This window comes from Amblyomma americanum, chromosome 1, assembly GCF_052857255.1.
Source record: "Amblyomma americanum isolate KBUSLIRL-KWMA chromosome 1, ASM5285725v1, whole genome shotgun sequence".
NCBI lineage: Eukaryota > Metazoa > Arthropoda > Arachnida > Ixodida > Ixodidae > Amblyomma > Amblyomma americanum.
In genome coordinates this window covers 13226475-13252100 of record NC_135497.1, presented here as the reverse complement: position 1 = coordinate 13252100, position 25626 = coordinate 13226475, and the positions used below count along the sequence as shown (strand labels likewise).

Here is a 25626-nt window from a genome sequence, read left to right as displayed (position 1 = left end):
AAGCTTCCCGTCGTCTGCTTGGCGCGTCCGTGAGCTCAAGCGGGAGCCACTTTGTGTATCGTTCTTAGTGCGCTTTGCAGCAATGTAAGCACCTAAGTTCCGCACGACGCACAAGTTCAGAAAAAAGAGGAAGAAGATGCTGACTGACAAAGAAGAAGAGCTCTGCGGAAACCGCAAGCATCACATCTGAATCGCAGTGCGATGTGGAGACCGTGTTAGGCCTAGGCCTAACAGCGACCGCGGACATTCTGCAACCTTCCGAGATAGCAGCAATTATGAGGAAAGCGCATGGGAAACTGCAGCAGATGGCATCGACTCCTGCAACGGAGTGCAAAGCTGCTTTCTTCGGTGCAACTGCAGACGCCGCGACTACCACTGCCGAGCCGCTCGGCGACGCGACTGACGCAACCTTCACGATTGTTAGTTTGGAGTCTATGAATGCGCTACTAGCGTGTGTGAAGTGCAAAGTGTGCTGCGGTAATGTGAACATCGGCAAATGTGACGAGTACGTGAAATTGACGCTTTCGTGCGTAAATTGCGGCAACGTTTCTTCGGAATGGAGTTCGCCACGTGTGATCAGCAGTCAAAAAAAGAATCCGTTCGTTGTGAACATTTTTGTCGCGCGTGCCATGCAAGCAACCGGAAATCAGCGTGCTGCACTAAATGATATATTTTCGGCAATGAATATATCTCATAGGGGTTTGCACACGAAAACGTGGCAAAAGTACGTCAAAGAAAAGTTGACGCCCGCGGTGGACCGTGCAGCCCTGAGGACGACAGCTGACTGCGCACGATATGTTCGGGAGGTGCACTCGGAGCTAAATCTCGGACACCCAGGTAACATCGCAGTCTCATTTGACGGCTCGTGGATGACACGCGGGCATTCCCCGCACATTGGAATCGGAACAGTTATAGAGTCTTTACTGGACTTGTGCTCGATTACGTCGTGCTCAGTAATTTTTGCACCGCGTGCGAACGGGGCCCGAAAGATGATGACTCGACGTACTCAGCGTGGAAAGCAAGCCACATATGCCAGAAGAACACCAACAAGAAGGCTGGCGAAATGGAGGTAGAGGCTGCACTCATCTTATTCAAGCGGTCTCTAGAACTGCACAACCTCGGGTACACAACCATACTGTCCGATGGGGACAGCCACGCTTTCCTTGCTTTGCAAGAAGTCTATGGGTACATTCCAATTACCAAAGAAGAGTGCATAAGTCATGTGCAAAAGCGCATGGGAACCGCTCTGCGCAATATGGTCTCAAAACAGAGGTTCTAGTGGAGAATTCCTTGGTGGGAAAGGAAAGCTTACGGCAGATTTAATTTCTAAATTGAGTTCATACTATGCATGGGCTCTGAGATCACACATTGGTGATGTGGAGGCCACACATAGGGCTGTGATGGCCACCTATCATCATGTCACTTCTAATGACATCACCGTCAACCACAGCTTCTGTCCAACAGGCCCAGAGTCTTGGTGCAGACAGAATGCTGCAGAGGCCCGAGGTGACATCATGCCACGTCACCGACACAACCTGCCTCCTCATGTCTGCAACGCTTTGCTGCCTGTATATGAAAGACTTTCTAACAAGGGGTTTCTTGAGTGCGTCCAACGAGGCAAAACTCAGAATAATAATGAGTCCTTACACTCAATTATATGGGCACTTGCCCGAAAAGAGCGCCACACCTCACTTTTTACCGTTCAGGCTGCTGTGGCTGAGGCTGTAATGAAGCTTAATGCAGGAAATGAAAGAACTGCTGCATGCATTCTGAAAGAGCTGACCTGACCTCCAGCCCCCAGGCAACCAAGCGCATGCAAGAGAAAGACAAGCAAAGGAAATCTGCATGTGCACAAAAGCACAAATCGACAAAATGTGCAGCGCATGCTGAAAAAGTGCCACTTCAATGATAGCAAGCAATCAGACTACATTCCGGGAGGCTATTAGGAATTGCCCAAGGCCACTGGACCAATAATTTTGAATTTCTCTTCAATAAACAGCAATCTGATTGTTTTTCTCATTTTTCTCAGGATTTTTTTTTAGTGTGTACCTAGGTGATTTGAGCATGCAATGTTGGAAGCAGATTTTTCAATTAAGCCTCAGAAAATTTTTTAATGATCTAGTTCCTGATTGCATGTTAGCCACAGTTTATTGCATGAAATTCATTGTACTGTGAAATCACTAATGATGGTAAAATTTGAAAACTGTCTCCAACATTGCATTCCATTTTCTTTCTGGAGTCTAACAATGTGCCGTTCTTGAGCTTTTATGCTTTACTTTTCTCTCGAATGTTCTGGTGAACAATGGAGGGTTAATTAATTATATCTTGAGAACTAATTAACCTACCAATAAAGTAATCGCATTTTTTAAATCAACACGAGGAGCTGGTGAAGGATATGCAATTTCATTAAATTTGGTGGAGAAATAATTTTCCTCCAGAAGCAGTCTTCCCCCTTAAGGGTTTTTCAATTGATATAAAAGATCTATATTACTCATTGCTGCACCGGCAATTAATGGAATGTATCGAAGAAGCCATTGACGACCATGGCATAGTCAGCTTCCAGAACAAAATTGGGCTTTCTGTCAATGACTTTCTGTGTATCATGGACTTTTATTTAAAATCTTCCTTTGTTTCATGGAACGACCAGGCCTACATCCAAAAGAAAGGTGCGTGTATAGGCTCATGTGCTGCGCCCGTTCTTAGCGAGCTGTTTCTTGCCCACTATGACAGATTGCTGCACAGCAGAATTCTCGGCACGTACGTAGTAAAAGTCTTTAGATTTGTAGATGACTATATCGTCCTTTTAAATGCAGCAACGAAGCTTTTAAAACTATGGTTCCCGATGTGCTATCCTTGTTTGACCCGGTGTATGCATCCCCTTTCACTGACATCCGAAACTCTGGAATGTAATTCAGTGAGATTTTTTGACTTAAGGCTTCATTTTTCCACCACACATACCTGCTGGGCCTACGAGCTGCGATGTAAAAAGCCACTCCTTCCATTTGCGTCTGCTCGTACCAAGTTAGTAAAGCGAGGCATTATCAGCTTGTGCTTTCGCAATGCCCTTCAGAAATCCTGTGATCATCTGCTTCAAGAAAGTATTCGCAAACAGATAGGGCGCCTCCTTGCAGCGTGCTACCCCTTGCAGCTCCTGACAGCAGTAGCCGAATGCCTGAATAAGAAACGCCATGAACGACGTCCACCAGCCCCGAATGGAAACAGCCGCAAAGAAGTTGTCGTCGTACCTTACCTGCACAACGTTAGCTATTGCCTGAAAAAAGTTGGCAAACGAGCAGGCGTGGAAGTGATGTTTTCGGCACCCAATAAGCTCTCCTCACTCTCCAAGAGAGTTAACAGTACTCAAGCTCCTCGTAGCTGTGGGCAGACGCATGGTAATCCCCACGTTTCTTGCGCCACAGGTGTCATATATTCAGTCCCCCTGTCTTGCGGAAATAAATACATTGGTCAAACGGGGAGATGCGTAAATATCAGGCTGCAAGAACACAAAAATAACATGAGCAGTATTGCTATCTCCGGGAATCTTGCCAAACACTGCAAGAAATGTAAAAGCGACACCTTGACCCCAGTAAACGATGGATGCGCGATTATCGGAAAAGGAGGAGATCGTTTATCTAGGGTGATAATTGAAGCCATTGAAATCCGTCGTGCCAAGGACTACTGTGTTAGCACTCTGTCTATCTGCCTAGAATTGATGTTTTTAAGGGCAGCTGGCCATGCGTTTTGAGCGGTGGTTTGACCCCTGGTATTTCTGTGTTTGAGCAGCCAACCTTCCTCGTTTTTGGTTTTAACAGACTTTTTAACTCTTTTGGCCACTTTTAAGCTTCAGATTTGTTGAATGTCTTTTCCTTTTTATGCGTTTGGCCCTCTACACCGCAACATTTTTATCGTTCTTTTACTACGTTTCCATCAGTTTTAAACACTCAAAACCCCCTTTTGCGCCATACTTTCGCATCCTGTTTAGTCCATTTGTTTCTTCCTAGTTTGCGTGACGGCCCTCTACATTGTGGAGCTTTTATCGGTTTTATCGCCTTCACCCATCCGTCATTCTCAGCTTCAGGTTTTTGTTATTTTTATTATTTGACGTGACTATCCACTGTTTCCCTGTGACCGCGCATGCCTCAGTGTACCGCCCCCCTTACTGCCACCTGATATATTTTTGTGCTCCGAAATAAAGATTCAATTGATAGTCAGTGCCTGTGTTTGTGCTTCCATGTTTGTCTCCTGACCCGTACTTAGCGCTGTTCCTTCACCACCTAGCATCCATGAAAGAAAGCAATGCAAAAACTTAGACATAGCACTCTTAGATAAGGTATTACAATATTTGTTTCATGTCCTTCATGTTGATATTGCCATGTGGACAGTATAGCTTAAAGAATGTTTGAAATGTGTTTTCAATAGCTATCTTATGTTATCAAGTGCTCGTGTTTTCCTGTTTCTACGTCTTACATTTTTCCAGTTTCTTTTTTTTACAAACAGTTACTCATCAGCACTTTTAGAAATCAAACTGTTTAATAAACTGTACTTCTCAACGAAAGTTGTGGAACCACAAAGTTTAGCTACGTAGTGGAAGGCAACGCTCTGGCATATATGTACCAGAGAAGTGTATCTGACGGGTAGAGCAGCGCATCTCGGTCTTGGCTGCGGGTGAAATGAAAGAGTGGCTGGTTGCTAAATGGCTTCTAGACAAAGTAAGGCAGTTCTCACATTCTATATGCTCGCTGACAACTCGTGCAATGTAACCGCCCACATAAGCGGTAGCCGAGTTCTGAAGCGATGGCAGGTGCTGTGGCAAAATTGGGGTAGTAAGCCTCTGAAGCACCAGTCTTTCTCTCAACAGCCTCGGCGCTGCTTGCACAGTCGACGTCGGGGGCGGAGGCTTTGGAGCTGAGGTAGAATTAAGTTGGTTGCGCAGAAGAGAGGAGATCAGCGGGTATGAGCCTTGTCATCGAAGCACATTCCTTGTGGGCAGTATTGGTTGCTGAATTAGACAAGGCGATCATGGTCTTCAGTAGCTTTCTGAGACCTGATAGTGCAGCCCAAACATCCAACATGTCGTTACAATCGGATGACATTCGCAAACTGCCAAACAGGGATTCAGTTGGATTGCTGTTCAATTTTGGGGTGGGGACGAAAAAGAACTGTCAGCAGATATTTGACACACACTGTGGAATGGGTAGTGATCAGAATCGCCTGATACATCTTGTCTGTGAGAAATTCACGGGTATGCCCACATCTTTTTTTTAGCGCTTTTAAATACATAGGGACAGATTGTATGCGGAATACGAACTTGAAAAAAGCCTCGGGAAAGCATGAATGCAATTAAACACGCATGCAAACGCGAAAGCAAGAATCGCACTGCGCGCGGCCGAAAAGCGCCAGCCTAGCTTGTATTCTCGAAGAGAGCGGAGGCACCCGACGCGCCAGACGTATTCTTAGAGTCACTAACGTATTCTACTCGCACAGTGCCGCTATGCGGCAGCCACGAGCGGCGGCGGCGGAGCCGGCGACCGACGGCCTGTGGAGAGCGTTCGCCCTGGCGCAAAGTATAGACCTCCTGCATGTTTGTAAACAAACGAGGTGGCGCTGCAGTCGCTAGCGGGCTCGTGGTAGGCAAAAGGCCAGGGAGTGTCGTTGCGGAGAGGCGTTGAGCGCGGGTTTTCAAGGCTTATAGGCGCGTTTTCAGTTTCTGCGAATGACAGCAATGATTGATGTTTACAGTTTAGTAATTTCTTGAAGCACACCAGCTCGCGTTGGCCACGTGCGGCGTATTCAGAGAAATAGTTCGCCACTGTGTATTGTATATAGAAAGCGTTTCTGGCGTTGATTTCTACGCTAGGCATATTGAATAAAATAGGAAGTTTTTGACACTCTGCTCTAGCCAGAATAATATTACTTCGGGACAGTAGTGAGGGGAAGTGCTGGCGTTCTTTCGGCGGAGCAGACGTGCGCTCACCGTCTGCTGACATACGTAGGTGTCGTGCTGTGCGAAAAGTGGGGACAGCGTCGTGTCCTTATTCTCCTCTAGCTGTCCCGCTTAAGCGGTGTTTTTATCCGCAGGATCACGCACCAGCCAGGCCGACTTCTCCCATTGTTAAACTGGTCGATTTGGTGAAAATTTTTGATTTCAGGAAATATTTTCTTTCTTAGCCCTGGGGTGTTTTGTTTCGTCACGAAAAATTATAGCTTAATATTCAGTAGAAATTTATAAAGTACGCTTTCGAAATGCGTGGTCGTCGAAAATTGTGAGGTAATTTCTTTGAGGCTTTCATTGAGTTCAGGGCCGCATTTCTTTGACCAAAGCGCAAGCGAAGAGGCCAAAAACGAGGAAGTAAACGTTAAGGTTCGTTTTCCGACCTTTCACATTTTCTGCGATTGGCATCACTCACACCTTCGTAATTTCGTAACGCATGAAAATAGAATGATTCTATTTGTCGCAAACGAATCCTGAGACGTTGAGGAGTGTAATTTATCTCTCGATTTTTTTCCTACACGTGCAGTATTATGTTCGTTATTTTTGAAGAAACGTTTTCACGTAACTATGCATACATAAGTACGTGACCATCTAAAAAAGAAATAATAGCGTCATATGCAGAACAGGGCTTTGTTAACATGCTGGCCTAAAAAATTTGCGCACTTTCTACTCAATTATTTAAGACCTTGAGGTGACTTGACGAGGGTGTTAATTATAATTACCCAAGAACTGCACCAGGTATAGCTGAAAATAAAAGGCATTACAGAAACTAGGGTAGCAATTTCATATTTGCACCAAATTTAGTTTCATATCGCGTGCATAAATAACGAAAACACTTTTCATTGCCGCGCCCCCTCTCAATCTCGACACGTCTGTTAGTAGCACGCCTGCGGCTGCTTCTTTCCAAACAACCTTCGCGGTCATGGACTGCATCATGAAACATGACGCATGCATGGTGCAATGAAAAAGCATGTGGCTTTTAGCACAGTTAAGGTACGCTATTCTAAGCACGCCAACGTGACCGCGCATGAACTTACCAGACTTCTTTCTACTCGAATGAAATAATTACGTCTGTCATATTAAGAAACACTTTCAAGTAAATATCAAATGCCATAAAACGTGCCATTAAAACATGCTGTGCTATTAACAAACGAACGCATCCTTGGGGGCGAGTGAACCTGCCGGCGGGGGCCCCGTGCACACCGGCTCAAGGTCATAAATACGTGCGCAGCTACATACGTGCTTTTTTTTCCTTGCGCAGTTATAAGCGTACTATGCTGATGTTCAGGTGAATGAACGCAGTAAATTGCATGCTATTAACTGCATTGAGTGGCAGTGCCGATCGACTCCCAGACTTCGCGCTTTAGTACCGCGGCCCATTCCCCGTTAGCCAGTTTACTAATGCGGTATTTATCGCGAGAAGCCTAATTTAAATTTCCTTTTATGCTACTACGTGGATCGAGCAGTGACGCAGCTGATCAATACATGCTGCTTCTGCAGTGCGCAGGCATGATGCAGCCGCCGGTAGCTGCAGCAGCTGCGGTAGGCACCGGCTGGCGGTAGCTGTTTTGCCTACCATGCGAAAGTCGCTGCTGACATCAGCGCCACCGCATCTTCGTGACGTCGCGGGGTGAAGAAGGTCACTGACCAGATGCATGTGCTCCGCTGGGGTAGAGGGAGAGGAGGTGTCGCCTCGCGGTGTGTGTGTGTTTGTGTGTGTGTGTGCGCGCGCGCGCGCGCTCCGTGCGCTGGTATGGTGGCGCCAGCAGCGACCACATCACCAGCGCCGCCTAGTGGCACTCGCCGCGTTAACCGGACGCTCAGTCACGGCCGGTCTCTCGAAGGGAGAGCGCGCGCCCCTCTCGAGACTGGCCGTGGTGGCCCTGCGCCGCATAGCAGACGCGCACTGACCGCGATGCCATTCTAAGTCAACGCCTTCTCTGCGAATTTCAACACATTGAAAGCCTTGACGCCACCACTGCTGCATTTCGTTTCAATTGCTTTCAGGTTGGGCTGATCACCGATTCCGAGCAACCATGATTGTTTTGCAGTCCCGATGGCACTGCAATATCTGGCAGCGCAGTTGAGCTTATTGAGATTAATTAAGTACCTTTACAATTTGAGAAACAAGGCTCTGAACCAAATAATGAAATCAGCTATGTAATTTACATCCACTGTGACATCGACTGTGTGAATGGTCGGCTAGAAATGCGAAAAACGCAAACTTACTACACATATATGTCAGATGACAGTGCTCTACATCCTGCAGGATCGACACTTCTTTACTTTGTGTATTCCTCTCAGAGAAGGAGAAGCATAGCTCTAAGCATACAAAAAGACGGTCAGTTTCTTCCTAAGTATCTTCCACAGGGCTTTCATTTCAGGAATTTCATGAAGACACCAATTACATGAATTAATTTGGCCGTATTTCTCTTTTGGCAAATAATTAACTATAGAAAGGCCGCCGCGGTGGCTCAGTGGTTATGGTGTTCTGCTGCTGACCCAAATGACCCGTGTTCGATCCTGGTTGCGGCGGTCGCATTTCGGTGAAGGCAAAATTTTAGAGGCCCGCGTACTGCGCGATGTCAGTGCACGTTAAAGAACTCCAAGCGGTTGCAATTATCTGGAACCTCCTACTATGGCGCCCCTTATAGTCTTCGTTGCATTGGGACGATAAACCTAATTAAAATCAAAAAATTAATTCCCGAAATTAAGGGTTTAGTGATGTGAAATCCAAGAAATATATATAGAGAGAAATTTGAACCACTCTCTATTTTTCTTTTTATTCCTCTAGAACAGGATTTGAGATATCATAAATGCAACAAACAAAGGTACAAAATTTTAAACCACCGAAGGAAATAAAATGATGCAAATAAATACACAAAAGCTTAGGTGAAACAATGTGAAAAACGACATAAGCACTCTCAGAAGTACGACGTCGCTCCCACTGCATACACACACATGAAAAAAAAACGAAACAAAATTGACACGCTGAACCACAGATGACCATAAACGAAGACTTAAACTTCAGGTGCTAGCTCCAAGAACTTCACCGTAGACCATTTCCTGTGACTGACTGAACGCATTCCTTCGCTCTACATAAAGACAAAGCAGCTCATACCAATGATGTCACGTTCGAAACACCCCAGTCAATGTAAACCCTTTCCCAGTTTACTCTCATGAATTTAATTCCACAGTGCACTCATTTCCAGCATACCCTCTGTGCATGAGCGAGCATGCACGATGTCCAAGAAAAGCGTTTAAATATATTCGGTACTTTGACTGCAGTGTTTTTATAGCTGTTATGACATTGAGTAAACACAGCAGTAGGTATAGCACCTATAATTATCCAAGTTTGTTTTCGCCTTCGGACGAACCACCTCACCGCTCGCCTCGCACACTGCAAACTGAACCAGAGAGCTGCGTTGGCTGCGTCCACCTTTCGCCACCGCTGTTAACCAGATTGCGCCACTCGCGCGCGCCAAACTGCAGCACACGGAGCCCATAGGCCGCCGCGGTGGCTATGGCGCTCGGCTGCTGGCCCGAAAGACGCGGGTTCGATCCCGGCCGCGGCGGTCGAATTTCGATGGAGGCGAAATTCTAGAGGCCCGTGTGCTAGCTGTGCTGTGTCGGTGTACGTTAAAGAACCCCAGGTGGTCGAAATTTCCGGAGTCCTTCACTACGGCGTCTCTCATGGCCTGAGTCGCTTTGGGATGTTAAACCCCGATATATATATATATATATATATATATATATATATATATATATATATATATATATATATATATATATATATATATGTGTGTGTGTGTGTGTGTGTGTGTGTGTGTGTGTGTGTGTGTGTGTGTGTGTGTGTGTGTGTGTGTGTGTGTGCGCGCGCGCTTCGCCTTAGTGTATTGTAGTCGTTATTGAGAGCGCGAAAGAGACGCAACGACAGAACGAAGCGAGGATTAGACAACGCGTTCAAGAGACGCCAGAAGAACGCGCCGCACGACTCGAGAAGCGTCGTAACGAAGATGCTGCTAGAAGAAGTCGTGCCACGTCCCGAAGTGACTCTTCAACTGCGGAAGAGACCGGTTTGAGTTCTCGAGAGCGTCGAATGAGACGCTGCGTAGACGATGTTCAGTAAACCACTCAGTTGATGTTTAGCGCTCGTCCTGTCTACTTCTATGTCTGTGTCTTTGTTATATGCGCTAGTCTTTTAATTCATGATGAAACACCAACTAGCCAAGCTTTCCGCCTTGATTGTAACTATCGTCCCGTAACAGTGACATCTGCGGTTTACAGGGTGGTGATGCAGATTATAAAGGATAGACTGCAGGTTTAGGTGGAGAACGAGGGGGTGCTAGGGGAGCTACAAAATGGGTTCCGGAAACAAAGGAGGTTGGAGGACAATCTATTTTCATTGACACAGTGTATAGAAATTGCGGAAAAGGAACACAGGCCCTTATGGCTAGCATTTCTGGATATTAGGGGAGCCTATGACAACGTTAGTCAGGAGCATTTGTGGTACATACTGGGCACATTGGATGTGGAAAATGGAGTAATTAATCTTTTAAAAGATATATATAGAGGTAACAGAGTGCTCTTAAAATGGGAAAAAAATGTATCAGGGCCTGTAGAGATACCGCGGGGGCTTAGGCAAGGACGTCCTCTGTCCCCTTTGTTGTTCATGTTGTACCTGCAAGGGTTGGAGACCAAGCTAGAGGGGAGCGGACTAGGCTTCAACCTTTATTTTTCAAGCAAGGGGAATGGATTAAACGGACATTACCGGGACTAATACACGCGGACGATATAGTGATAATGGCTGACAACAAGGAAGACCTGCAGAAGTTGTTAGACATATGCAGTACAGAGGGAGATAGATTAGGCTTCAAGTATAGTAAGGAAAAATCTGCAGTCATGATATTTAATGAAGAGTGCGGCGAGCATAGAATACAGGAGTTCGTGCTAAAAGTAGTGGATGAGTACAAGTATCTTGGGGTGTGGATAAATAACAGTGCTGAGTATCTGACAGAGCATGAAATATATGTAATGAATAAAGCTAGTAGGAATGCAGCTGTCATGAAAAATAGGGCACTGTGGAATTACAATAGGTATGAGGTGGTAAGAGGGATCTGGAAAGGGGTGATGGTCCCTAGCCCGACCTTCGGTAATGCGGTCCTGTGCATGAGACCAGATGTTCAAGCAAGGTTAGAAATTAAACAACGGGGAGTAGGGAGGTTAGCTTTGGGAGCACATGGCAATGCACCAAATCAGGGGGTACAGGGTGATATGGGATGGGCGTCTTTCGAGAGCAGAGAGGTTAGCAGTAAGATAGCATTTGAGGAACGATTGAGAAAGATGGAGGAAAAGCAGTGGGCTAGGAAAGTTTTCAGATACCTGTATATAAAGAATATGTTGACACGAAATGGAGAAAGCGAACTACAAAATTGACAAGCAAATATCTGGACAGCAGTAAGGGGGCAAATCAGCAATTATCGGTTAAGAAAAAGGTTAAAGAAACAGAGACAGCTCTGTGGAAAACAGGGATGCTGACGAAATCGGCACTGGGAACATACCGGACCTTTAAACAGGAAATTGTCAAAGAAAATATCTATGATAATTGTAGGGGAAGCTCTTTGTTGTTTGAGGCCAGGACTGGAGTTTTGCGGAATAAGACGTATAGAGTCAGGTACCACGAGATAGACACTTTGTGCATTGCGCGCGGAGAGGAGGAGGAAACGGCTGAACACTTGATACTTTTCTGTAAAGGGCTTCACCCTACAGTGGAAAGCAGCGGGCTGACTTACCCAAGGCATTGGGGTTTAGGGATAGTGAAGGGAAAGTGGATTCTAAGAGGTTAGAAGTAACCAAGCGAAGGTTATCTGATTTGTGGCTAAAAGCAAGACAGGAGTAAAATTTCACAAGACATGGCTAGGTGGCTTGAGCCACCGCCTGATTTAAAGGGTTCAGCCGTATCCATCCACCCATCCATCCATCCAGAGTGTCATGATCATCATCATCGTCTGCTTTCGACAAATGATTACTCTCCTCTCACTGGCTCCCTGTGCATTAGTCCTGCCTTCTTATTTTGAAACCTAGTAATGAATCATGCAAATAAGACATTTCTCTAAATCCTAGCGGTGAATTATTTGTTTGCGCTCATGCATGTGCGAGACTTTCTGGCATCTTTGCTGAGACAATGGATGAACGTAAATACTAAACACGTAGACAAATGACAAAACTGTTACATCCTTGAAGTAAAACACTGACGCTTCTTGCTCAACAGGTTAACTGTAGCGCCACGCCGCCCGTAGCTGCCCTTGCCTAGCGGCAAAAGGGATAAACTAGAACTTGCGCGCTGAAGCAGTGCCAAATGTCCAGGTCTCTAGTTCAGGAGGTCTTGGGTCTATTATCGATATTCACATTCGCTGGACGGCGCCATGTTGCCTCTCTGATTGGCTCTCAGAAGTGTCAGTCAGCGACAAGGCAGGGCAAAGTGGGTGTCAATAATGGACTCCATAGTGTCGTTTTCCCGTGGCCTCCCGCTCTCTTTGCCGTCGGGCTGGTTCGCTCCCCACCATTTCCCGCCTCGGGTCGACTTTGTATCTCCTTACAGGCATTCCATGCCCCCTGCCCCTTCGCGGCATCCTACTTCTTCCTTTGCGCGCAAATTCCTTGCCCGCCATCCGCTTATGCGGTAACCTTAATGCGAGGTGGGTGCTCGCGCGACACCTTGCGTGATGTCCTCTTGCGCCGCTTCTTGCCGTGCTCCTTTCTACCTGCTCCTCCCCCCCTGACAACTCCCCCTCCTCTCTCATATTTCTTTAATCCCTCTCCCTTGCTCAGCCCCGTTGCGGTGTTTCCTTCCCAAAGGAGACAGTTATAGGGCTGAGCACTCCCTATATTTTCACCCCCCCCCCTCCTCCCTAACCCCACCGACCATTCAAAGAATCTCAATTCACTCGTCGTCTGTTGCATTATAGTGCCTAGAAATATACTGGCTAGTGTGGCAAGCGCGGGCTAGGCGAAGGTCCTGATGTCGATGATTTCCGGCGGCGCCCGCTTGGTGCGCTGTTGTGCGGGTGGGTGCATCTGCGTTGAATTCGCGCCGTGATACGCGCGCTCGGAGGAGCGCGAAGCAAACTATTTTTATTGCGAAGCAATACTACTTTAGGTCGCACTTCAGCCTGTTCCGTGGCGAGGCGGTGGTAGGCACCATTGACCTTTAGCGTGACCTCGCTGCGTGACGTCACACCACGTGACCTAGAGTGACGTCACACCAGCTGTGTAAAAACGGGGCCCCATCTCACGCCGTCGCGAGGCGAGGCGGTAGCCACCAACGGCGGCCTAACTCCCGCTCCTCTCACCAGGGGCGCTACGGTCGGTGTGACGTCACACCAGCTGTGTAAAAACGGGGCCCCATCTCACGCCGTCGCGAGGCGAGGCGGTAGCCACCAACGGCGGCCTAACTCCCGCTCCTCTCACCAGGGGCGCTACGGTCAGAGTGACGTCTCACCAGCTCTATAAGACAGCTCCGCTCCTCTCGCCAAGGCAGTCATACAGCGAGATGTTACGATGGTGCCTACGGACAAGGCAGATCGGCAGAATGCAAAGAGGAAGAAGAACGACTTTCTAAGCGGCGTGCCCAGTATGCAGCTCGGCGACAACCTCCTCTGTGGAAACAGCAGAAGCAAAGGAAGAAATTATGCCCGACAGTGAGTCTCCTTCTACTAGTTCAGAACGCGACTAAACGGCAGAGGCGTGTCCAAGAAACCCCGGAACAGCGGCTCGAGAAGGAACGTGCGTTTCGAGAGAAGGAAAACGAAAAGCGAAGAAAACAGCGTGCACAAGAAACACCCCAGCAGAGACAAGAGCGTTCGAAGAAAATTGCTTCGCAATCACCAGGCTTAACCAAGCTAAATAGTCCAAGGTTCGACGGAACACCGTCTGGTCAGGGCGAAGCATGATTTATTCACAAATGAAAATTGGGTCACTGACCAAGTCGAAAGATGAAAAATGACGTTTCGGGTCCCATACGGGACCCTTGTTCACAATGAGGCTGTCACAGAAGAAGGAATGGTTATATACGCTTCAGAATCTTCTGCAATCTTTTCACGTAGATAGGATGTAGCGTGCCCTGATTCTTGTTTAGCGTGTTGGCCGTTGTCTGGATGATTAGGGATTCTAGATGAAGTCTTGCAGATAGGTTTCTTTCCGTCGCCAAGATTTCCACCTCATCCCAGCCAATCTCGTGGCCAGTGGACAGCACGTGCTCTGCAACTGCATTTTTTGCTGCGCGCTTGTTTCTGACGTCGCCCTGGTGCTCCTTCATGCGCCGCTGGAAGTTCCCGGTTTCCCCAATGTAGACGGAGGGGCAGTCGCTGCAAGGGATCCTATAAACAACGCCAGGGAACTTGGTACGTGGTAGCGGGTCCTTCACGTTGACCACATCGGCTCGCAGTTTGCTAGTTGGCACGTGTGCAATGTGCACTTCGTGTTTACGGAAAATCCTAGAAAGGGCCTCGCTGATCTGACGCACGTAGGGAATCGCAGCACGTTTTATCTTTTTTGTCAGCTGTTGTGCTCCTCGTGTGTAGGTGGCTTTCTTGGTGACTTTGCTGGTAAAATTTCTAGGGTAGCCGTTTCGCTCAAGATCGTGCTGTATAAGCTTCATCTCGTTTTTAGATGTTTTTAGCACGGTTGACAAGTGACGCAACCACTGAACGCTTGTGAGCCGTAGGATGAGCGGAATCAAAATCCAGGTATCTCCCCGTGTGCGTTGCTTTTCGGAAGACGCTGAAGGCTAACCGATGCGCATCACGTTTGACGAGCACATCCAAGAACGGGATCATGCCGTTCGCTTCCTCTTCCAAAGTGAAATTTATGAATGGCTCTACGGCATTCAGGTGTTCAAGGAAGCTGTGAATGTGCTGCTTGTTTAAAGTGCAAAAGCAGTCATCAACATACCTCAGAAACACCTTTGGACGATGTGTGAACGAGTTCAGGGGTTTCTGTTCAATAGACTCCATTGTCAGGTTGGCAGCCGTGACTGAAATGGACGCTCCCATTGCGGTTCCGAAGATCTGCTTGTACACTGTGCCGTTGTAAGAAAAATACGTATTGGCTAAGCAGAAATGAAGCAATTCGCTGATCTCGCTGACGTTCAACGGCGTGCGATCGGGAAATGAGGGGTCGCTTTTTATGAGCTCCTTGCAGGTTTCCACAGCAAGATCGACCGGGAGCAAGGTTTGTTGCTGGGCGAGTTGGTTGGGGTACATCTTGAGAACACAGCGCTTGCAGACAAAGGACCAGAACAAGAAGGACACACACCTGCGCAGGTGTGTGTCCTTCTTGTTCTGGTCCTTTGTCTGCAAGCGCTGTGTTCTCAAGATCGACCGGGACACTTGTGAACAGGGAACATACATCAAAGGACACGAGCACATCGCTTTCTTCGAGGACGACATCCTTGACTTTTTCAATAAAGTCTTGCGAATTCTTGATGTGCGTCGCTGTTTGTCCCACCAACGGAGCCAACACTTTGTGCAGATAACCGGATAGACGGAAAAGAGGCGACCTGGTGAAATCCACGATTGGCCTTAGCGGAGTACCACTTTTGTGAATTTTCGGCAAGCCATATGTTGCCGGAGCGGATCCGTTAGTGCAAAGAAGCCTGTAGTACAGTTTTCTTTGAGAAGGCGGAAGACCACTGAATATGTCAGACAGGATCACTTGCAAGCGGGACTGTATTTTGGACGTAGGGTCCTTACTGAGCTTGCAGTAGGTTGTCGCGTCCTCGAGCATCTCTGACATTTTTGAGTGGTACGCAGACCGGTCAAGCACAACAGTCACATTTCCTTTGTCTGCGGGCAGAATTGCAATATCTTCCTTCTTTCTCAGCGACTCGAGGGCCTTCCGTTCACCTTCGGAAAGAATGTGCTCATGGTGCTGTTTCCGCATTCCTTTAAGAACACCGATCGCATTCATTCTGACATCTTCTTGTACGTCTTTATCAAGAAGACTAATGGCTCTTTCCACAGCGCAAATCATCTTCCGCGTATCCGGTGGCTTCCCCTGATTGAAATTCAAGCCTCGGCTTAGCACCATTTCTTCGGTGGCACTCATGGTGTACGACGACAAGTTTTTAACCTTGAAGACTGGTCCTCTAGACTCGTTCCTTTTTTCCCCCAGCAAAGTGCATAGTTTGCTTCTTTGCGAAACTTCGTGCTTTTCTGTTGTGCGCCTCGCTTCTTGGTTGGCAGCTAGTTGTACCTCCGCGTAGATTTCTGGCATGCGGAACTCTAGTTGCCGCTTCGCAGAGAAAGCCTCCTGTTGTAGGCGCTTCAAGGTGCACTTACATTCATCGATGCGGGCTTGTACAAGCTGTCGCTCTGCCTTCGTCACGACGTGGCGTCCAAAGGCGGTGTTCACAGGTCGACGAAGCTTCAGTGATCTTGGGGTCACGTTGTTCGATTTGCACTCCAGGCTGAAGCGCAAGTGGGTGCTGAAGGCTGCTAGGCGTGCAGAGAGGCTTATGAAGCGCCTTATTCATGTGACAGCTTGTTGACCAAATTGATGGCGAATATCTACATAGTCCAAGGTTCGACGGAACACCGTCTGGTCAGGGCGAAGCATGATTTATTCACAAATGAAAATTGGGTCACTGACCAAGTCGAAAGATGAAAAATGACGTTTCGGGTCCCATACGGGGCCCTTGTTCACAATGAGGCTGTCACAGAAGAAGGAATGGTTATATACGCTTCAGAATCTTCTGCAATCTTTTCACGTAGATAGGATGTAACGTGCCCTGATTCTTGTTTAGCGTGTTGGTCGTTGTCTGGATGATTAGGGATTCTAGATGAAGTCTTGCAGATAGGTTTCTTTCCGTCGCCAAGATTTCCACCTCATCCCAGCCAATCTCGTGGCCAGCTAAGCCACGGCCGTTTTTTTTGTATTTAGAGCGCTCTTTTAAAAAAAATATTTCGTAATATAACTACGCGTAATATACGCGAGCTCGTTCACAGTGCGCACATTTTGCAGTTCCAAACATAGATCAATTTGTTGGCGTATTCTAGCAGTTTGCTTTCGCCCGCAAAAAACACGATACTAACCATGCAACCGTTTTTTTTTATTTACTAAGCTCTCGAGAGCGAAATTATTTCAGAAAGTCTTAAGCCCCTTACCACATAGCCTTCATTTGACCATACTGAAGTGAAAATAAAGAATGACAATAAGGTTAAGCAATAAACTGCACACTAGCTGAAGGAACGTGCGATATGTTCATTGCACTGGAAATTAAAACGTTGAAATCGAGAACTTTATGGCAGTAAAATTTAAAGCGCCACTCTCGATTAATTTAAAATACACGCTGATATTTGGAAATGACTTTAAAGGGCTGATTTTGTTGAAGGCGAATAATGAACTTAATATAAACTTTCTCAATCAGAGCATTTAAGAAATGCACAAAACTTGCATTTCCTTTAAAAAAACTACTATAGTGACAATAAGGTAATAATATTTCCGTTAAAAATCTTGTAACAGCTGTGCTTCACAATGCAGAACATTAAAAACAAGCATTTTCTTATTTCTTTCTCATGAAGAGCCTAACCCAGAATATTACGACCACGATTTATAATAACTCCACCGATCTCAACAGCTTCCTTATAATTCAACTAGCCCACTTACCTGATAGCGAGATGTTGAGAAGCTGAAGCCCGATGCCGCACGTAAAGACTGACATGCCCAAAGCATGCCACCAATTTAACCTGTTTCTCATTTCCATCCAGAATAAACAAGCTTCTAAAAAGTTGTATCACTGTTCAAGCACTCCGTCGGATCGAGTCGAGCCACTGGTAATTACGTGCATGAGATCTACGGATATCTGAAAACATAAAAATATGAGAACAAAAATCTGGTCGCCTCCATTTACTGCACACATGAAACGTAAAGTACGTAATTTATTCACACAACAGTGTACAATATTATATAACAAATCAAGGGCTACATAAAGACGACAAAGTAGAATTATTCATACTTCACGCTACTGGCAGTGGCGCAACTTAAGGAGTTTTTTGTCGCTGCCTTTGACCTTCTCTTTCCTTGTTCAGGTCCTTAACAAAAAATCTGAACACTAACAAGACAAAACTTGACCACTTCGGACACATTTTTCTTCTCATGGCTAGAGCAGCCAAGCTGCGACAGTGAGAATGAGCGTAAGCACTTGGCGAAATCTAGCAAACTCTCTTCATGCAGAATATTTCTGATGAAGAAGGCGGTGAATTCGCCCTCGATTAGCTTGACTGCAGTGGACAGGGCGGAACTAGGGTAAACAAGCCCACCGTTGTCAAAATGAGCCGTGAAGTGAGAACTCTCATCCATGTTTGCGTCATTTGGTGTCACACAAAGGCAAGATGCATACTGCGGGCATGCGTTTTTTCCGATTGTCTTCCTCGCCACATTATCCAGCAGCATAGTAGATCAAGGCAGCGTTACTTTTCCTTTCTACGTACCCGGCATGGTCATTTCTGAACAGAACACTATCATTTGCCTGCTCGACTTCATCAACATTTCCTTAGTCAAATGAATCATAATGTTCAAAAGTGGCGCTGCCTTGGTGCTAGACTGTGATACAGGTGTTTCACTCAAGAGTGCTTTGATAACATCTGGTGAGCAGTTCGTACCTCTCAGTGGTTTTTCCAGGTTATAAAACGGCATTAAGTTAACAGTCACCAGAAACTTTGACACGGTAGGGTGGTCGTTACAACCGGATGACTGCCTTATAATGCCGAAAACGTTTTACAGTTTGTCCTGACTCAAACGCGATGTGAAGAGGTGGTTGTATCCTACAGTGGAGCTAAGGTAAGATAGCAAGTCTAATGTACTTCTTATCGTAACCCTTAGTCTACAAGCCGTGTTTTCAGTAAGAAATCCGCCCCCAGCTGGTTCTGCATGCCGCTGCCTTGCGTCTAGGTAATGTAACAAATTTTCTAGGAATTTTCCATCTGCAGTATCACTTCGCTAGCTGGTTCTGCATGCCGCTGCCATGCGTCTAGGTAATGTATAAAAATTTTCTAGGAATTTTTCATCTGCAGTGTCGCTTCACTATCACACACCGGTCCTGTAGCAATGTCTGTATGCTCGGAATCGGAAGGCTTCTGAAGTTCCTCCGATTCGCCTCCACGAGAGACGCAATGAGAGCCAATTGACCCACGTGTCATCGCCGTCGACTGCAGAACACAACTCGGGATCCACCAGCTCGACATTTCGCTTCCGTTGTTTAGGTGCCGGTCGTTGGTCGCAAATGTTTCGCACCTTCCTTTTCACCGTCTTTTTAGGTACAAGATGAGATGGGTAATTTTCAAATAGTGTAGGGACAGCATCGGGCTTCAGGCGTGGCTTCTCTCGGGCGGGTTCGTTCATGACGCTGTTCACCGTAATCTTAAAAGATCTTTCGATACATTCGTTCTCAAAATGTTTTTCGCACACGACAGCCTTCGGTGTCAGCCTTCTGTCTGCCCTCTTGATCTTATTTTTCCATTCAGCAAGCCGTGCTGGGTCCGCCGGTGCAGTGAACAGACACCTTTTCCTCGTTAGACCGATAACCGCTTCGACAGAACGGAACAAAACACGTCCTCTCTTTGCATTATCTCTTAGCCTTCAACATCTCAGGACGTTTTTGCTCACGTTTAGCGTCTCCCAGCTTCACAATCTAAGAAATGATGCCTGTCAAGCATTGATTTCACACGCTCTAAGCAATCGTGCGGGGCTGCGGCATCGGCGCGACAGCCGACGACAGGCGCACCCACTCCACCGGCAGCGCCCCTTGCGGCCTCTCCGCGCGGTCATCGCGGCGGGGGCCTCTCCCTCCCGTTAGAAACGCGCGCGCTGCGCACACTAGCCAGTATATTTCTAGGTACTATAGTTGCATACACACTTTTTCGCGCTGACGTCAACTTGACGTAGAATTGAAAAAAACATTTTCAGCAGCGCTATAGGAGGTATTCACGTGATGTCATCCGCAAGGGGCGCTAGTGGCCGGCGCGGCATTCGCCATGTTGTTGGTCGCGCGCGCGGCAGCCGCAGCTTTTACTTCGCTTGTGATGTGTGAAATGTGAGTGTGTTTAGCGTCTCGCCGCAGATCATTTCTGTCCGACCGGTAACACCATGTGACTGAGTGGATACGCCGTGAACTGCGCGAAACAGAAAAGAGCGGGCACGCTGAAAATGTTACTTTGTGAAAACGTCGACGCGTATGAATGTGCAGGTGCCGGCGTGGTGTGCGACGTACTACAAGACGGCTGCCGTGCGTTGAATTCACCGATATTAAGGTCCGCCTTGTGCACGGCGTAAGTTTGCCGACAGGCCGAGGAATTAAAGGATGCAAATCTATGAGGGGGTGTAATTGCTTGACAAGCGGTCGACCCCACATCCGTGCTGAGAGTGCCGACGGCCGAAGTGCCGTTTTCCACATAGGTGAGTAGTTAAACGTGTCTGTTCGTTTAGCTAGCTTAACTTGTCATCTGTCTGCTGAAAGTGACGTGCTACTACTGAATGTAGCAGAATCGCTGCACATCGCGTTGCTGCGAACCGGCCTACAGATTCCAGGTCTTGTGCACTGGAAGCAACGCTACGTTTCTACAATAAAACCTGCAAAACATTCTTGCTATGTGTGCCATTCGTGCTGCGAGTGCATGACAGTATTTGCTAGACCATTTTATCGCGTAAAGAAAGCAGCTATGACGCAATATGCCTTTTTGCTGAAACAATGAGGCTTCGGCAGTTCGCGGACTACAGCCGCTGGAAATACGAGTTTCTGCAGCGTCCGTTTAGGAATATGGGTAATTAATCATGTGCTGTGTTATCCACTATGTGTCCTGCATGAGTAGCTGACAGTTATGTACTGATATTAAAAGCTGCAAGTCCTGCACATTCTTGCGTGCAATGCAGCGGGCCAGTTTTGCTGCCGAGTTGCGGCACGCAGCTCGGTTAAATTACGGCACAGAATTCTGCTGCAGACTTGATGCACAATAAGCGTTCCACTAAGAAAATTGGACGTTGACGCATTTAACAACGTGCAAAGATGTTACAGACCACTAACAATACAAGCCTGATGCCGAACGGCGTACCGTGACACTGCCCGAGCTTTCGTGAAACGACCGCAAACATGGCGCGTTTGCCGCGGCGACGCTCGCGCCGTCTGGTAGCGCGCCTTCAGTGAAATATAGACCTCCTGCATGTTTGTAAACAAACGAGGTGGCGCTGCAGTCGCTAGCGAGCTCGTGGTAGGCAAAAGGTCGGGGAGTGGCGTCGCGGATAGGTGTTGAGCGCGGGTTTTCAAGACTTGTAGGCGCGTTTCCAGTTTCTGCGAATCATAGCAATGGTCGATGCTTCCAACTTAGTAATTTGTTGAAGTACACGAGCTCGCGTTGGCCACGTGCGGCCTATGAAGAGAAATAGTTTTCCACTGTATTGTATATATGGTTAGTAGTAAACATGTAGAAAGCGTTCCTGCCGTCTATTTATGCGCTAGGCATTGAATAAAACAAGTGTTGACACTCTGCACTAGCCGGAATGATTTTACTTCGGGACAATAGTGAGGGGAAGTGCTGGCCTTGTTTCGTCGGAGCAGACATGCGCTCATCGTCTGCTGACATACGTACGTGTCGCGCTGTGCGAAAAGTGGGGATAGCGTCGTGTCCCTAATCTCCTCTTTCTCGCTTAGCGCTGTTTTTAGCCGCATGACCACGCACCAGCCAGGCCGACTTGTCCTCTTGTTAAGCTGGTCGATTTGGTGAAAATTTTTGATTTCTAGAATTATTTTCTTTCCCAGCCCTGAAGTCTAGTTTCGTGACGAAAAATTATAGCAAAATATTGAGTACAAATTTATAAATTACGCTTTTTAGAAGTGTGGTCGTAAAAATTGTGAGGTAATTTCTTTGATTTCAGTGCCGCATTTCTTTGACCAAAGCGAAAGCGAAGATGCCATAAACGAGGGAATAAACTTTAAGGTTTGTTTTGTGACCTCTCACATTTTCTGCGACTGGATCACTCACCTTCGTAATTCGCATGAAAATCAAATGATTCCATTTGTCGCAAACTATTCCTGAGACGTTGATGACCGTAATAAATCTCTCGATTTTTTTCCCTACCCGTGCAGTACTGTGTTAGTTGTTTCTTGTAAGAAACGTTTTCATGTAACTATGCATGCATAAGTACTGATCATATATAAAAAGAACTAATCGCGTCATCGTACAGAGCAGGCCTTTATGTACATGCTGGCATAAAAAAACTGCGCACTATCTACTCAATTATTTGACACCTTGGGGGGACTTGACGACGGTGTTAATTATAATTACCCAGAACTGCACCAGGTATAGCTATAAATAAAAGGAATTACTGAAACTAGCGTAGGAATTTCATATTTGCACCAAGTTTAGTTACATATCGCATGCATGAATAACGAAAACACTTTTCATTGCCGCGTCCCCTCTCAATCTCGCCACGTGTCTGTTAGTAGCACGCCTGCGGCTGCTTCGTTCCAAACAAGCTTCGCGATCATGTACTACCTCATGAAACATGGCACATGCATGATGCAATGAAAAAGCATATGGCGTTTAGCACACTTAAGGTACGCTATTCTAAGCACACCAACGCGACCGCGCAAGATTGACACAACTTACCAGACTTCTTTCTACTCGAATGAAATAATTACGTCGTCATATCAAGAAACAGTTTCAAGTAAATATTAAATGTATAAAACGCGCCACTAAAACATGGTGTGCTATTAACAAAAAAAACGCATTCCTTGGGGGCGAGTGAACCTGTCGTCGCCCCGTGCACTCCGGCTCAAGGTGATAAGTACGTGTGCAGCTGCATGTCTTTTTTTCCTTGAGCAATTATCAGCCTACTATCCTGAAGTTCAGGTGAATGAACGCAGTAACTTGCATGCTATTAAGTGCATTGAGTGGCAGTGCCTATCGACTCCCAGACTTCGCGCTTTACTACCGTGGCCCAGTGCCTGTTAGCCAGTTTCCGAATGCAGCATTTATGCGCGAGAAACCTATCGAGGCTAATTTAATATTTTTTTATGCTACTATGCGGATCCAGCAGTGACGCAGCTGGTCAATACATGCTGCTTCTGCAATGCACAGGCTTGAAGCAGCCGCCGGTAGCTGCGGCAGCTGCGGTAGGCACGGGCAAGCGGAACCTGTTTTGCCTACCATGCGAAAGTCGCTGCTAACATCAGCGCCACCGCATCTTCGTGACGTCGCGGGGTGAAGGAGGTCCATACTTGGTGCCCGGCTAGTAAATTTAAGTGATTGTAAAGGGAAAAAGAAGGCACAGGTGGTACGTATGAGAACACATGCGCTCGACTTGCCAATTTAAAATAAATGCACACTGAGAATGGCCGCTTCCTGAAATCTGATTGGCTGGAACAATGTCACGTGTAACACGTGATACGCACACATTTAGGAGTGATGCCAAATTGACGTGTCATCATTTTTACAATGTGCCGGCATTGCTAAAAATGGCTGCAATAAAAAGGTACCCGTATTTTGCAAATGAGTGATCGCAACGCTGATTTATACGACGTTAGGTCGCCGCAGTTTGACATGTATTTTTTTGAAGCCAAAACTAAAGTTATAAAAGTCTTGTTTTGTTTTGCACAATGCAGTGGAACGGCGTCATAAGGGCATATGTGAAATAAGCAAGGGATTAGGGCGTTATTAGCCAAAGCTGAAATTTGCAGCCGCATCGGGGCGCTAACTGCTCTCCCGTTGCAAACCCTTCGCTCGCAGTGAGAGATCATCGGTCTGTGCGGTTAATGTAAGATGGTAATGGCGGCGCCGGCGGTGGTTTTGATGTGTTTTGCTGATTGTTCATCGTTTGTTTAACCCTAGAACTGCGAGACGGGGTCGACTTTCGATAGCACCACGATGCTTTCGAGTTGTTTTTGACTGACAGCTCGTCTGTGCAATCACCAGACGATGCGTATGGTGTCGTGGCTATTCAAGGTTGCATTGCGGTGAGAGGCAGTGCCAAACTGTCGAGCTCTTGAGGTGCGATCGCCAGCAGCGAACGTCGCTGAACGGATCGGCTTTGCGCGCGTGATGAGTGGATGGCACGATAGGTGTTCACGTGGCCCAGCAACAAACTCCAGGAATGCGTCGGGCTTCTCGACGAGACATCCAAGTGCACTGGCGCACTATCTGATCACAGCGGTGTCAGCAAGACAGCGTAAACGTCTGTCGGGAAGGGTGCAACGTGACGCCTCCAGCATCATTGAGGTAATTAAAACGAAAGCTATAGCGGTGACAGCTTGTGCAGCACCATTCTCATTCCTTTTGCATGCAGGTTTAAAATGACTTCAAAGCAGGCAAATGAGTATGTGTAGCACACAGTCGTTCCCTTAAGTGTGAAAAAAAATTCATGAAGGCTTAAAAGAATACCATAACCCGGCTAAAGCATTACTAATGAAGCACATAAAGGCGATTTCGCTACTCAGCTGAAATTTTCATAGCAGTGTTACAGCATCAGTTATATAGCAGTCACGTGGAAATGACCGCAGGAGGGCTAAAAATTTTTTTTTATACTTATTTCTGTAAAGGCACGCGGAAAACAAAAATATACGTGTCTTTTACATTTTTTTTACAGGTGTGCCGTTCCTGTCGCTGAAGGTAGAGCCGCGGTCAAAAATACGCGGCCCACGGCTCCGGCGCAAGGAGCGGCTGCGGGGCCGCACAGAGGCGCTGCTACCTGCCTGCACATTCGCCAACGCGGTGGTCTGCCTCCCATCAGCCACCAGAAATTGGTTAGAGCGCAGACAAACAGAGGTCGGCCGCACTACAGTCGGCTGTCATGGACGGGTGGCCAATGCAGCCATTCAAGGCGACCTGGGATGGTCTAGTTTTGAGGCAAGGGAGGCATACAGCAAGCTGGAGTACCGCGGTCGACTGCAGTTCATGAGCCGCAACCGATGGGCAAGGCGGGTCTTTGAATACCTCGCTGCGACATGCCTACGCACTACATGGGTGAAGCGCCTCCACAAGATAGAAGGCAAGTATAGACTTTTCCAGACACCCATAAGTGCCGAATCGGCAACGGCATGGAAACAGGAGGCAAGGAGACGGGTCCAGGAAAAAGAGAATCGCCAATGGCTGCAGGCGCTCGCGGAAAAACCGACACTGGCTGTGTACCGCGAGTGCAAAAACAGCATCGGACCTGAAAAGATTTTTGACAACGGCTTGGGTAGCGCATTGCTGTTTGAGGCCCGTGCCTGTTTGAGGCCGGAGCGCTGCGAACACTGGTGTACCGCCGTCGCTTCGATGCAACACCAGAAGCACAGGCAGCAATATGCCGAGCGTGTGGCGACGCGGAGACCATCGAGCACCTGGTGATGTCGTGCCAGAGACTACATCCGATGCCGACAGAGGGCACCACATTCCCACAGGCGCTCGGGTTTCACGGTCCTGCAGTGGACGACGAAGGAGACAGCTCCAAGGTCAAGAGCGAGGGGGTGCTGCGAACCAAGCGTCGACTAATACCCCTGTCACACGGGACGTTGAATGTCATTAGCAGCGAATGACATTACGTTTGAATGGCGTTTTTTTCTCTGCTACACGGGCACAGTCAATGACATTCACAGCTAACGA

The 25626-nt window shown here is 47.3% G+C and overlaps 1 long non-coding RNA gene across 1 annotated transcript in view; it reads right to left on the bottom strand.

Moving 5' to 3' along the window:
• LOC144110195 (uncharacterized) overlaps positions 1–25626 on the bottom strand; it is a 44781-nt gene that overhangs the window by 15169 nt on the left and 3986 nt on the right. The window contains exon 2 of the long non-coding RNA XR_013309765.1: positions 17660–17855. This is a non-coding gene — a long non-coding RNA (uncharacterized LOC144110195). The remainder of the gene's footprint in view (positions 1–17659; positions 17856–25626) is intronic.